The 12,871-nt window shown below is 35.0% G+C and overlaps 1 protein-coding gene across 2 annotated transcripts in view; it reads left to right on the top strand.

Moving 5' to 3' along the window:
• Positions 1-2,370: 2,370 nt before the first annotated feature.
• The window catches only part of CDK17 (cyclin dependent kinase 17), an 88,944-nt gene continuing 78,443 nt past the window's right edge, over positions 2,371-12,871 (top strand). Inside the window, exon 1 of one of the 2 annotated variants that reach the window (XM_026867826.1) lies at positions 2,371-2,601. The gene's annotated coding sequence lies outside the window, so the exon portion shown is untranslated. The remainder of the gene's footprint in view (positions 2,602-12,871) is intronic. The other variant, XM_026867827.1, reaches the window with a different exon arrangement.

Here is a 12,871-nt window from a genome sequence, read left to right on the forward strand (position 1 = left end):
AATTTTAGCACAACTTAAGGTTTCTTTCAGTGGTTTTACAAGTTAGCAATATGCATAGTAATGAGTATTGACAGAGCAGGAGTTTAAGTAAAGGAAATAGCTGTTGTTCAGCATGTATTTCTAGAAGATGTCTTATAAAATTAACTTCTGGTTCTCTTGGTGAGATTAAAAGACTGAGGTGTAATATTGTTGATGCTGCAGACAGACTTCTCTGAAACCTTTTACTTGACTGTTATGTGGCATTTTGATTAAGGAACTAAAACAATAGATCAGGTGTCTGCTTATAAAATGATTTAAAACCTGACAGATAATGTGAATCAAGTGGTTAACTATAAATAGTTGCCGTTACGTAACTGTGTATGATGAAGGCTCCTTATCGTCAAAGTATGTTCATGAAGGAGCACTGGGAAACCTGCTCAGTGCCTGCTGTTGTGCATTGTTGCTAATTAAGTGAAAGCCAGTGAAAACTGCTGATCCTTTTTGTAGCCCCCAGAAAATTGGGAAAACAAGAAATACTGCAGAACAGGTCATTAGTGCAAGGTGGATGCTTGAAAAAATGGGAGTTCCCTGACTGTTTACTTGATGTGGTATTTTATATCGGGCTTTAAAAGGTTGAATACAGTATCTTAACTCTTAAAATAAATTAATTAATTAATGATATTTTGTAATTAGAACAAATCAGATATAAGCAGCTATCAATATTAGCTTTTAGTTTAGGAATTTATTTTGTAAATATTTGAAATGTTTTCTCATCTATAATACAGACCAGATATTAAGTGTTGATCTGCATTCAGTATGTGGGTTTTGGAGAAAGCTTTTATTTTAAAAATTATAATTAATAATTCAATAATATACAAGAGGGGGAGAATCAGTAATGAAATAATAGATTATATTTTATTATATTTCCAAAAGTTTTCTGCATATCTTGAAGCAAAGTTGAATTTCTAAATGCAGAATTCATAGACATTCTGTGTAGGCCAAAAAAGTTGTGATTGTGTATACATTTAACTGGGGAAAATTAAAAGCCATTTTTTTAGTCTGTCCATAAGTTACTGCAAGTGCAGCTTCCTCTGTTCTTTCTCTCTTCATCAAGATCTGGCTGTCATAAACAGCAGTAGAATATTTACATACGCAGGGGACTTGTTTCCTTCATAAGTACTATTTGGTCTTAAAGCTCTGTCATAAATATCTTACTAAATTGTTTAAGTGTCTGCTTGTAAAATGAGAAACTATTACATAATTCACTTTATTTATCTTTGCTCTGAAAATTAAATACAAAACTTGAGTCTTCCTGTATGATTCTGGGAGACTAAGCTTGGGCTATGAATAACTTTGTTACTCCACGAACAGTTTAAACAGGCATAGCTTTGGCACTGTTGCCTAAGCTTGGGTGTTTTTTTCCCTTTGCTGGCTGCTGCTCTCATCCCTATGCTCCTGCTTTTGTACCTTGTGACCATTTGACGATGTCAGGGAACAGATGGAGGTTATAACAGGCATTTGGGTTCAACTTCACTTTTGTTTTCACACATAAATAATAGTCACTTTTTGCAGAATCAATGGGAAAACAACAGTTTGTAATTACTTTTTTAAATATCCTGAGCAGATGGGAGGGGAAACTTCCTGTCATACAGAGAGGAAAGGAGGTCCTCAACTGCTAAATTTATCAAGCATATATGCTGTACTAAAGTCTTTTTAAAATAGCAGCTCAGAAACTTCTTTTTGTATTTAATAAGAAGAGACAGTGGGGAAATAATTACTGATAAATCTGATAAAATATATTCTTAATTTTAAATATGGGTATATCTTTGAGTCATGAAAGGAAATAGGATTTTTGGTGTGGAAGTTGTTAGTGTTGGAGGAAAGAAATCAGGGAAACTGAAAAGAATATTTTTTTTCTTGAAAATAATATTTAAAACCTGAACTACATAAGCTGAAATTGAGCTATGGTAGGAGATAAAAAAAATTTGCAATAGGCTACAATTAAATAAATTCCAATAACTAGAGTGGTCATATTTTAAGGCGGTCCAGTAGGGGAGTTGTGCAGGGTTCTTGTTTTTTCTGAAGAAGTGATCACCTCGGGAGACAAGATGAGATTTTTTGCTTTATTGAAGCTACAGTTTGGATTTAAATCACTGAAATTTACACTGAGTGTTCTTTAGAGTGATGTCCTGTACAGTACTCAGATAAAGCAGTTTCAGAGTCAAGTCCACAAGTTGAAGCTTCTCCATAGTATTTAATTTTGTTTGTCAATATGATTTGGTAGGTTATGGCAAAGAAGTATAATATTTTAAAGCTTATGCTATTTACCTTCAGGATTAAACAAGATAAACAGCTTACAGTGTACCCATTTGCAGAAGTCACAGTATTTTTAAACCTGCTGCTTATAATTCTGGGTTGTTTATCAGGAAATGCAGTTAAGCTGAATGTTTTATTGTGGCTTGTTTCTGATACATCTCAATAGAATTCTCAAAAGCAAATGTTTGATCCGTAAGCCAAAAAATAGCTTTACAATTATTTAGGCAGAAGAAGGCCCTTTGCTATTAAGCATCCTCTTTTTTTTCTGGACAACACAAGAGAAACAACATAATGGTGTATAGCTTGGTAGGTATATGCTTTTCTTCTTGAATTATGCAGTTTTAGTATTTTAGGAACAATATGAAGTAGATTGAGTTCTGAAGGTACGGATTTGCTATGCTTTGGTAAGAAAGCTCATTTACTACATTTTAGGATGTTTGATTTTAGTTTGCGAATATATGTGAAGTGTTGGAGTGTCATTAACTATGTGTTCTGAACCTGCTTCCTTTAAAATGGGCATTTTTTTTTCAGTGGCCTTACATAATAGGAGTTTTGGTTTCCTGATATTTGTGAATATTTATGTTAGTGAAAGAGGTAGACATTAGTTGAAGGATTTAAGTCATAAGTTCTTTGTCATTGGTAAAAGTTATTTTGGGAATGAATGGATAGCCAGTGATGATTTGGACCTGTAGCTGCATCTTAACAAAATACCTATATTCTTTTTAATCATCTGTTTTTAGGAGTGGGTAGATAAAACCTGGGTGATTTGTGTATTTTGAGGTTTTTTTAGCAAATAATTAATTCACATCTAAAATACAAAATTGTGCTGGATTGCCTGATTTGGATTTGCTTTTAAATTTTTTTTTTAATGCTCATCTCTACATCCTCAGTAGAGAGAAACAGGTTCAGAGGATAATCCAAAGATCTTAATATAGAGCTGCCTCTCTGTCCACATTTACCTTGGAGGGAGCCCATCATAGTCATTGTTTTTCTATTACAGCATTACAGTTTAAGCTGAATTAAGCACTTGCTTCAGAATAATTTTTGCTACTTCAGTAAACTGAATGGGTTTCCACTACTATCTGGAAAGTACTGGTGGGAAGAGAGATGGTGGGAATTACATGGATGATGGTGAAGAAGGCAGAGATGGTAACTGGGGGTGGAGCCAAACATTTTCTTACTGGTGGGAAACTGTTAATTGACCCCAGAACTGGTATGAAACTTTCTTCTCAGGTCTCGGGTGCCTAAAGATGAATAGTGTGAATCCACCTTGCAACTTATGCAATTGGGGCTTTAATATGTAGCCAAGAAGACATACAGATTTTTCTTTATTCTTCACTTCTGCTTGCAGGTGCTTAGCATGAATTAAAATTCCAGTCATGTGAGTGGTACTGATAGTATCTTTTAATATTGAAATAGGTTGCTGAATGATCTGTTTTCATTTTGTCTCGTGGCAATTTCAGAAACTAGGGTTGCATGGACAAATAAAAATTATCTGGGTTTTTTTTTGTATTATGAGAACCTGGCTCTTAGGATATATACACTCCATGATAAAATAAGCCTAGTGAAGAAATGAGCACATACTACACCTGCAGTCGATGTTCATGATTGTCTTTTTAAGGACAATACACTGCCTTAAGGTAGTTCTAAATGTACATCTTTGCATGATTGTATTGTTGTATCTGCTCATGGTAACTGAAATTGTATCTTAATTCAGGGTTTGTTTTTTGTTTTTACTTGGAAGCTAGGATGTGGGATCTGTTTTACTTGTATATTGAGAATTACTTTCTTGGGTTGGTTGACATTTGCCAAGTTTTATGCAAGCTTAGATAACCTATTGATGTTATTTTAGGATATAACTGCAACAAGTTGTGTGTAGTGATATGGGCTAATTTTAATGGAAAGTAGTGTATCACTGGGTAAAAAGTATGTAGTGATGGCTTATGTCAATTTTTGATTGCTTTACTTGAGGCTTCTTTAAGATGCTAATCTTTAGGGTGCAAGTGCTGAGGATGTTTTGAAAAATCAGCCTTAACAAGTGTTGACTGCAGAGGCATGTTAACAAAAATACCTCGACAGTGTCTGAAAACCTAGTGCTATATATTCTGGTAAACATTTTTAAGAAACAACTGGAGGAAAAGCAAAGATGGTATATCTATAAAATCTGATAAACTAGCTTTGTACTAACACAGTAGGATAGCTTTCCCTTTTTTATGGCTAACTGGTGTCTTGCTCTGTCTTTTTACGCCAGTGCAAATGAATCTATCCTGCATTATTAAAATACATTAATGCTTTGCATCTCAGTCTAGGTAATTGCACTGGTACCGTTTCCAGTTGTACATCAGATAGAACTAACACATACATAACCTCACAGCTTCCAGACAGGCCTGACGCACAGACTTGGATAGCAGTCATCTTGACTGTCTTCTACAGGGAATATTCTCTTAACTACACTGGGTATACAGAACTTCCAGTGGTACAGTATGAAAACAAAAAAAAAAAGTCTTTGTCACTTAAGAAGGAAAAAAAACCTTCAAACTTCAGATAAAGCACAGGAAGCAAAATTGTTGACAGAGAAAATTCCTTTTCTGTATAGTCACTTTATGAGAAGAGCCACACCCGAAAGGTAATATATTTAACTGTTAGTGGATCCTAGTGACATAATAGAATTTTTTTCCCTTGTATTCAGAGATTTCAAAGGGATAAAGAAAATTACATGGGTTAATATCCTTTCACAGTTACTTGTGGTAGTTGCCACATTATTTGTGTAATGTTCTGATTTAAAACTATTTGTCCCTCTATGATCATGAGGCTTCAGAAAAGTAACATGTTCTGTTTTGTGCAAAAATAGATGTTCCTTTCATCTTGTTTAACTCGTGACAAAGCTCCTTCCACAGTGTGCACAAGCCTTGCTTTTCCTGCTAGGTACTAACGGTATTCCAGTTGGATTGAGTTATCATGGCTCTTTATGATAAAGTCTACGAAGTGTTTTGATTTAAGCAGTCTGAAATACAGAGAAGTTACAGAATGAAGGTGAACTTTTATTTTTAATAAAGTCCCTTTCACCTCCTTGGATACGTAGCTTTGCAGTGGTTTTGAACCAAACCTTAGGAATAGCAGTAGTTTTGTGGGTTACTACCCCAAAAAAAAAAAAAAAGGTGGACAAATTCAGGAGTCAGAAGTGAGGGACAGTGCATAGGTAGGACCAAAGGAGAGCTTTACAGGTAGGGCACAGCATTCTGGCATGCTGCGTTCAGAATCGGATATTACTGGAATGCATTCTTGTGAAATATTATGAGTCTGGTGGGGGGTTTTGTTTTGTTTTGAAGCCAGAGGAAGGCCTGGGGGTTATCTTAGGGCTTTGCTGTCTGTGCTATCAACAATATTTTGATCTAAAAAGTCAGACATCTGTGTTTATGTAGTGAAACACTGTAATGTAAATCTGCTCTTAGATCCCTGTAGTGCAGGTTTTCTTTGAGAGATGCTGCATACAGTGTTATTGATATGTGCTGATTATTTATTATAAGGATAATTAAGCATTTTGAACTTTAGGAGGCCATGGGGATGTATCTAGCTATCCTTTTTTAATTTTTTTTTGTTTTAATTCCAGTCATGAAATGCTGTGGATTGAATAATATAATGTTGTAGGAAGGCTAGAGGTGATTACTGGATGATGCTCGAACCCATGCTCTGCAGCATCAAAAGTTTTATGACAGAGGAGATTGAATTGAGGCTAAGAAATGTTTCGGGTCTCCTAACACTTGTGGTGATACTAGTTTTTATTGACCGGCAGCACTTCAGCAGAACACTGTTCACTTCTGCACCTCTGTACCTGTGAATGGAGGAGTGCTGATCTCAGGACTATGCTATGAAATGCCTTGTACTACTCCTCTTTTTTTTTAATACCTTGAAGCTTTATGTGTGTGAAAGATAAATACTGGGGATTTCATTAATAAGGCTTAAACTTTCTAAACGCAAAAAACTTCCTAAAGGCAAAAAGCAGTCTTTCTTCTTAAAATCCAATATAGTTTTATTACTTTTTTGTCCATCAGTAATTTGGGAAGTGCTGTGTTTCCTAAAAAATGTTAGTAGGGAGCATCACAAGAGGCATACGATGTTGTTGTTGGTCATTTTTATATGCATAAATCTTCACAGCTTATCTGGTTTTTGTCCTTGTCTTTTTTAGGAATTTAGACTTTAAATTCTAGCTTTTAAAAAAAAAAAAATAAAAATTTCAGGTATGTTTTTTTTAAGAGCCCTTAGAATAGTTTTAATCTGCCTTGCTCATCAGATGGCAAAGCTGGTTTTGGTGTTATGTCAAGCATCCAAGATCACTGAGTGGCAAAGTGGTGAAGTTAGAGAATCTTATTCCCAGCTCAGGTTTTCCTTCCTCTTTTCTTTCCTACATACATGGTGCAGAAATTTATTTACTCAATTCTGTGAGATTAGCTATAAGAAGTTGTATTGCTGTAATAAAGATTGAAACTTGTAGCTTCTCATCTGTAACTTCACTGGCTTAGTTTTTTGTTTGACTTTTTAGAAATTATTAAATTTAAAACAATACTGACATTTCAGTATACAATAATACAATATTTAGGGCTCTTTTTTTTTTTTTTTTTTAAACAGTATAACACAGTGTGTAACATGTACTTTAATATTTTTCATAGTTCCAGTTTGGAATTCTGCTGGTGTGTATGCTTTTAATACTATTTGAGAAGGCTGGAGTCTTCATCTGAAAATTATATATTTTAAACTAACTTTAAAATTGATTATGCGTATTTCTTACACTTTACATAATTTGCTAGAATGAGAAAGCTATGTTTCAAAACAGTAGTAAATTGCACTTTAGAATGATTTAATTCTTTAATATTTTGAGACAGTATTTAGAGACAGCCTGTCTATTCTATTGAAGTTTTTTTAGATACTTTTTTTTTTTTTAAAGTGGTGTGCAATCTAACTCTGAATTCAAATTAATAAAAAGAGAAAAATCTATATTAAATCTTCATTTAAATCACAGAAAATAGGCAGGTGATGGATAGAAGAACATTATGACCTTGTAGAAAACAGGAAGGTACTTAGGATTATAGTAGGCATTAGTAGGCTTTCTGTAACATAGGCCTTTGTATTATTTGGTTTATTTGTATATTTATGTTTATATTTTGTGTATATTTTTTTCTGGAAGTAACTTTAATAATAATGTGTCCCATTTTTAGATTGTTTGACTTTTAGACTATAGAAAATCCTGCTTATGATATATTTGGAACTGTTCTTACTTAAAAGATGTAAGAGAATTTAGGGAAACATTCACATATATTGAGAGGAAGAGATTAAAATTGCAATTTTATGGCTGGATGAAATTTGTGTATAGCAAATGAGATGTAAAGAAATGCAACCATATTTTCTTCACACATGCAAGAGCATGTTCTCCCAAGCAATTTCTGCGGTTACTTTTGTTGCGCACTTCATGATTAGTTAATGTGCACTGGCCATGTTATAAATGCATGTCTGGTATATCAGAATATGATTTATACTCTGTAAATCATAAATACTTTATTCAGTATTTTCACTGCTCATTACACAGAATTGTCTAGCAGCACTTGAGAGAGTAAATGAATTCTCTTAAGACCTAAATGCTGTTATCAGCAATATCTACGTGTTTACATTCTTCACTGCATCAGATGTACATGGACTACATTTTGAAATAATCCAGTGTATGAATAAATAATATTCAAGTCTGTTGTACTATAGTAGAAGTTTAATACAAGCACTAAATCAACTACATGTAATGTTCTTTTTTGTTACTAAAACTGTCTCTCAATTTACACATACTGTCTCAAAACCAGCAGTATTGGTCATTTAGTAGGTTTAAAAGAGAAAGTTGCTTTTTAACTACTCTTTGTAATTATTCAAAGTTAATTGTTTATTTAAAAGGGGGAAGTGAATTTTCTTTGTATGAAATGGTGTACAGTACTAAAATTAACCTGTCCTGTAGCATATGATGTACTATTTATCAAAATGATGCGCTTTAATTTAGGATTATTGCATGAAAATAGGAGTATCTTCAAGGTGTTTTTATTAATACAGTCAGATCAACATACATAATCTGAATAAAAAACAACGTTTGAGGCTTTTTAATAAAACGTTGTGCCTCTCTAGGTCTACAGGTATCAAGGAGTGGCATTCCTGTCCTAGGGGGTGTGAGGCTGACAGGGGTCAGGGCATGGGCCGGGACTGAGCTCTTCGTAGCATGACTGTGTCAGGGAGAGTTGTCGTGACTACCATCTCTCCCCTTGTGGCTCCAGCAGGTGCATTCTTTAATGATAAAACCGGCTTGCTACCTCAAAGCTCAGAAAGTCTTCTTAAATATCTTCATTAATCCTCCTCTTTCTAAGAGCAATATTCAGTAAATTTCTGTGTTCCTGTTTCTGTATGTATTCTTATAACTTGGTCATTTGGTCTTCCTAGTCAGTCTATAAAAACTTAATGTTGGTACAGAGAAAGGTTTCTGTCTCTAGGAAAGAGAATAGTTTGAGAATTTTGTGAGCTACAGGAGAATGAATGTTCATTTTCAGGGTGGATATTTCACATGTTCATGCTGTGTCTGTTCAAAGGATAAAAAGAAGTTGCGGCTTAAGAGTAAAGAATCTTTGAAGTGTCTTTGTCTTTACTGCCACCTCCAAAAGTCATTACTCACTACATAATATACCAATATGGACAGGATCCTTTTGTGGTAAGGTATTTCCTTGGTTAGCTCTGCTTGTCCATATAAAAGCCTGTGTGTCCTTCTGACATTCACTTTTAGTTCATGAAGTTGTAATGTGAGGCACAAACAAAAACTTTGCTTTAGTACTCTGAAAGGGTTCTTGAACTGTGGATTTGTGCCTGGCATTATCCCCTGCTATTCTACAGATCCAGCAGAAAAACTGAGTAAGCAAGCGCTAGTGACACTGGTAAATATGTTTATATATAGTCTGGATAGATTTGTGTGTATTCAGTACCAGCCTGTTCTGAAGCTGAACAAACTTGAGTAAATTCTTTTTATCCCCCTGTTGCACTGTACATGAGGTTGAAAATAAAGGTAGACTTTTGAAAAAGTAAACTGGAAATAGCCATGCATAACACTAATTCCACTTGCCTTAGCCTTGTCCCCACGGTGTGTTTTCCGTGCAATGTGGTGGTCATGAGGCTGGAGTAGAATCGCCTGGTGCTCCAGGGCAGCTTTCCTGCTCTGCAGCCTTCACCAAAGGAGAATTCCCACAATAGGGCTGGAAACAGGGTGGTAAATATGCAGTGCTTTTCTCTCTGGGTGGTAACTTAATTTAATGCCATAGAGAAAGAGATGACTAATCATGAACTCCTCTCATACTTCAGTTATTTGTGGTGAAGCAATCTGCTGTATATCTCATTGACCTAAGGATTAATGTGTTGGACTGCTGCTCATCAAACATGTATGTTCCAATAAATCGCACTTTTTCAATTTGTTCTCCAAGATGCTCTGCAAAGTACGTGTAGTGTTTACATAATGAAGGGAGATGGTTAGCCCTTTCAGTTGGCTTAATGACTAAATTAGGTAATTCTCTCTGAGGATACTTCGACACTAGTCATAAATTAAGCGATCACATGAAACATCTTAATTACAAGCCTAATTAATAAGAAACATTTATTCTACACTTACCCTTCATATCCTCATAGTGTTTTACTAAACGTCAGTTAGGATAATACATAATTAAACCATTTCCAACAATTTCTCAAGTATCATAAATTGTGAAACAAATTATGTCAATCTTGTAAGTCATAACAAAAAAACCTAGGCTATCTTAAGGAAATACATTCAATAACAATATTTGCTGGTGGTTTGCAAAACATGAGCTGCGGTAGAAATGACGTTCCAAAAGTGTGCTGAGCAGTAGATAGAATAATACTGTTTTGATAGTCATAGAAAGACCTAGATCCTTATTTTTGCTTTTATTTTACTTTGAAGACTGAGCACCAGCATTTCAGCATGGTACTTACAACTAGATGTGGTTTTCCTACACCTGAGAATGGAAAGTTTAGCAAAGCTTCTTGCTAGTATGAGAGGCAATTATCTGTGTTTTGATTATTTGCCTCCCTTTTTTGATGTTGTTTGCTCTGTGTTGCTGTGAAGAGAATATAATAATATGTATTTTAACAAGATGATACAAAATGTAGAGTGTATTTCAAGTGTTCAGAAATCATCAGATTTGGCTTTAAAAGTGTACTAGACCTCTGCTTATTCCAACTGCTTTGGGGTGGCTCATTAGTTTAGCAGTCTTTAGATTAGTTTGGTTTTTCTGTCAAAAGCTGTGTTCCTTCTACAAAATAAAAGAGTTTAGTTTGACCTAGTATTTTGATATTTTACATCATCATACTGGGATACATGAGCCTTTAAAAGGTTAACTTTCTTTATATTAGAATTTCTAATCAACTAAAAATATCTTCTGCTTGTCATTCTTACTTGTCTCTTGGGCTGTTTTGCTTACCATTCAAACACGAGCTAACCTTGTCAGGAAAAAATCAAGATACCTGGTTTATGTAGCTCTGTTGTAATAGATTTGTGCAACATGTAGACAGTACATGTAGCAAGAACAGGCTTAGAAAGCATTGGCCCCAACCGGTGCTTTACTTTGTAAATCAGATTTGAATGAATAACATACAAATTTAATGATAAATACGTATTTGAAAAACAAATCAGTGTTAATTTTATTAACCCGGTAGATAGGAGATTCTTTAATGGGATGATAGAGATTTTTATTGTGCAGTCTTGTTAGTGATCAAGAAATGTGGGAGATGGACGTGGGAAAAGGACAACTCATACCAGTCAGTCTCATCCCTAGGGTATCCTGATTCTGTGTGTGTCTGACATTCAGCATGTGAACTTTGCATTTTTTTTTTCCCCCTATGATGTCTAATATGAGAGACAAGTAGTAAATTTCATGCTAATTTAAAAATCTTTCAAATTCAAAATTTAGAGCTTTTTCTAGCAGGTTGTTAGGTAGCTGTATATTTAGTTACTTAAGCTCAGAAATCAAATGTGCAAATATGTTAATTTGTTCTCTGTTGAAGGGAGAAGGTTGTCTTCAGGCATCACTTTTATCAGGTGCCGTATAAGTTTATCAGCACAAGTCCTGATCTCTACATGAGGCTAAGATCTTGCACATGAATAGGCATGCAAGCTGCATTTAGTTATGTTTGCATGTTCTTTTTTTTTTTTTTTTCTTTTTTAGAAGTCTCTAACACTTCATAAAGTTCTTCAAGCTTATTCCATGTAATCTGGTTATTGGGAAGGTGGTTGATCTGTACCTAAAGAATTTATGTTGTATGTGGGAAGTGTATGATCTTTGTTAAGGATCTGAACAGAGTTCATGGAAGCATGTCACAGGAAATTAGCTGCTGGGAGAAGAGGTACCTCCATGCTTAGTTTGTTTCAGAGTTGCTCTGTTAATATTTGAATCCTTTTGCTTTTTTGCTGTCAAAAAGTCATTATTTGGATCTTTCGCAATGTTTTCATTCAAGCGATAGGAAACATAAGGGAAGGAACTAATTGGTATGAGCTTGGAAAATATGCTCTGAATATGCATGCAGCATTTGTACTTTCTTACCTGATTTCCAACATGTGAGACATGATGGCAGAAGCATCATTCTGGGAATGTAGTTTAAGCTTTTGGAGAGTCAGAAATGTATTTTCACCCTTATTACCACTGAAGGAAGGTGTGGGTATCTCTCTCCTTACTCAGATTCTCTTAAATTCTTGCTTTATAATGATCTTGTCTTACTAGTTCATTAGTAATTTCTACCTCCCACCATCTCCTTTGTGAGTGGGGCTAGGATTTCCTCCTACACACTGGGGAGGGGGGGAAGGAGAAAATTAGATAGTGATAGAGGCTAAAATTAAAAGAAATTTGAGAAGAAATAGGCCAGTTCTGTAAGACAGAAATTGTTTCTTTAGATTTTGGGTAAGAAAATTATTCTTTTCTTCATAGTGGTATCTTTAAGGGGCCTGGCAACACTGATGTTGCAGGGCAGAGAGTATTTCCACATAGGTCATCTGCTTGTATGTGGACTACTTGGAATAGCTACCATGTATTGACATTACACATTTGATTAAGGAATTTCTAAGTGGAAGGCTACCTGCAATTCAGAAGCAGTTGCACCTGATACCCTGGTTGCGTCACAGCATGAGGCCAAGGCACCTCAAAAACTTAGTAAAAACCTAAACCATGAAAGCTTATAATTCGATCTGTGTGCTTCAGCATATCATGAGGACGGTATATATAGTAACAATTCAAACAAAAACATGAGAAGAAATAGTTTGTCACAACTCTTAATGTAGTGGCTTGCATATCTTTTTCCTTATCTTGGCTTCTGTCTGCACCTGAGTCACAGCAGTGGTGATACCTGATCTGACTGTAAAGTAATTGGTTCACATACTGCTACTGACAGCAGCAGTTTGTTGGAATTAGTTGTGAAAAACTTTCTATGAAGTCTTCCAGTTATCCCCATCCATCACTTGGAACTTTTTTATTCCATGCAGGTTAAAAACCTTTCCCTTTCACTT

Source organism: Athene cunicularia (assembly GCF_003259725.1).
Source record: "Athene cunicularia isolate RWA chromosome 1 unlocalized genomic scaffold, athCun1 chr1_part2, whole genome shotgun sequence".
Taxonomy (NCBI): Eukaryota; Metazoa; Chordata; class Aves; order Strigiformes; family Strigidae; genus Athene; species Athene cunicularia.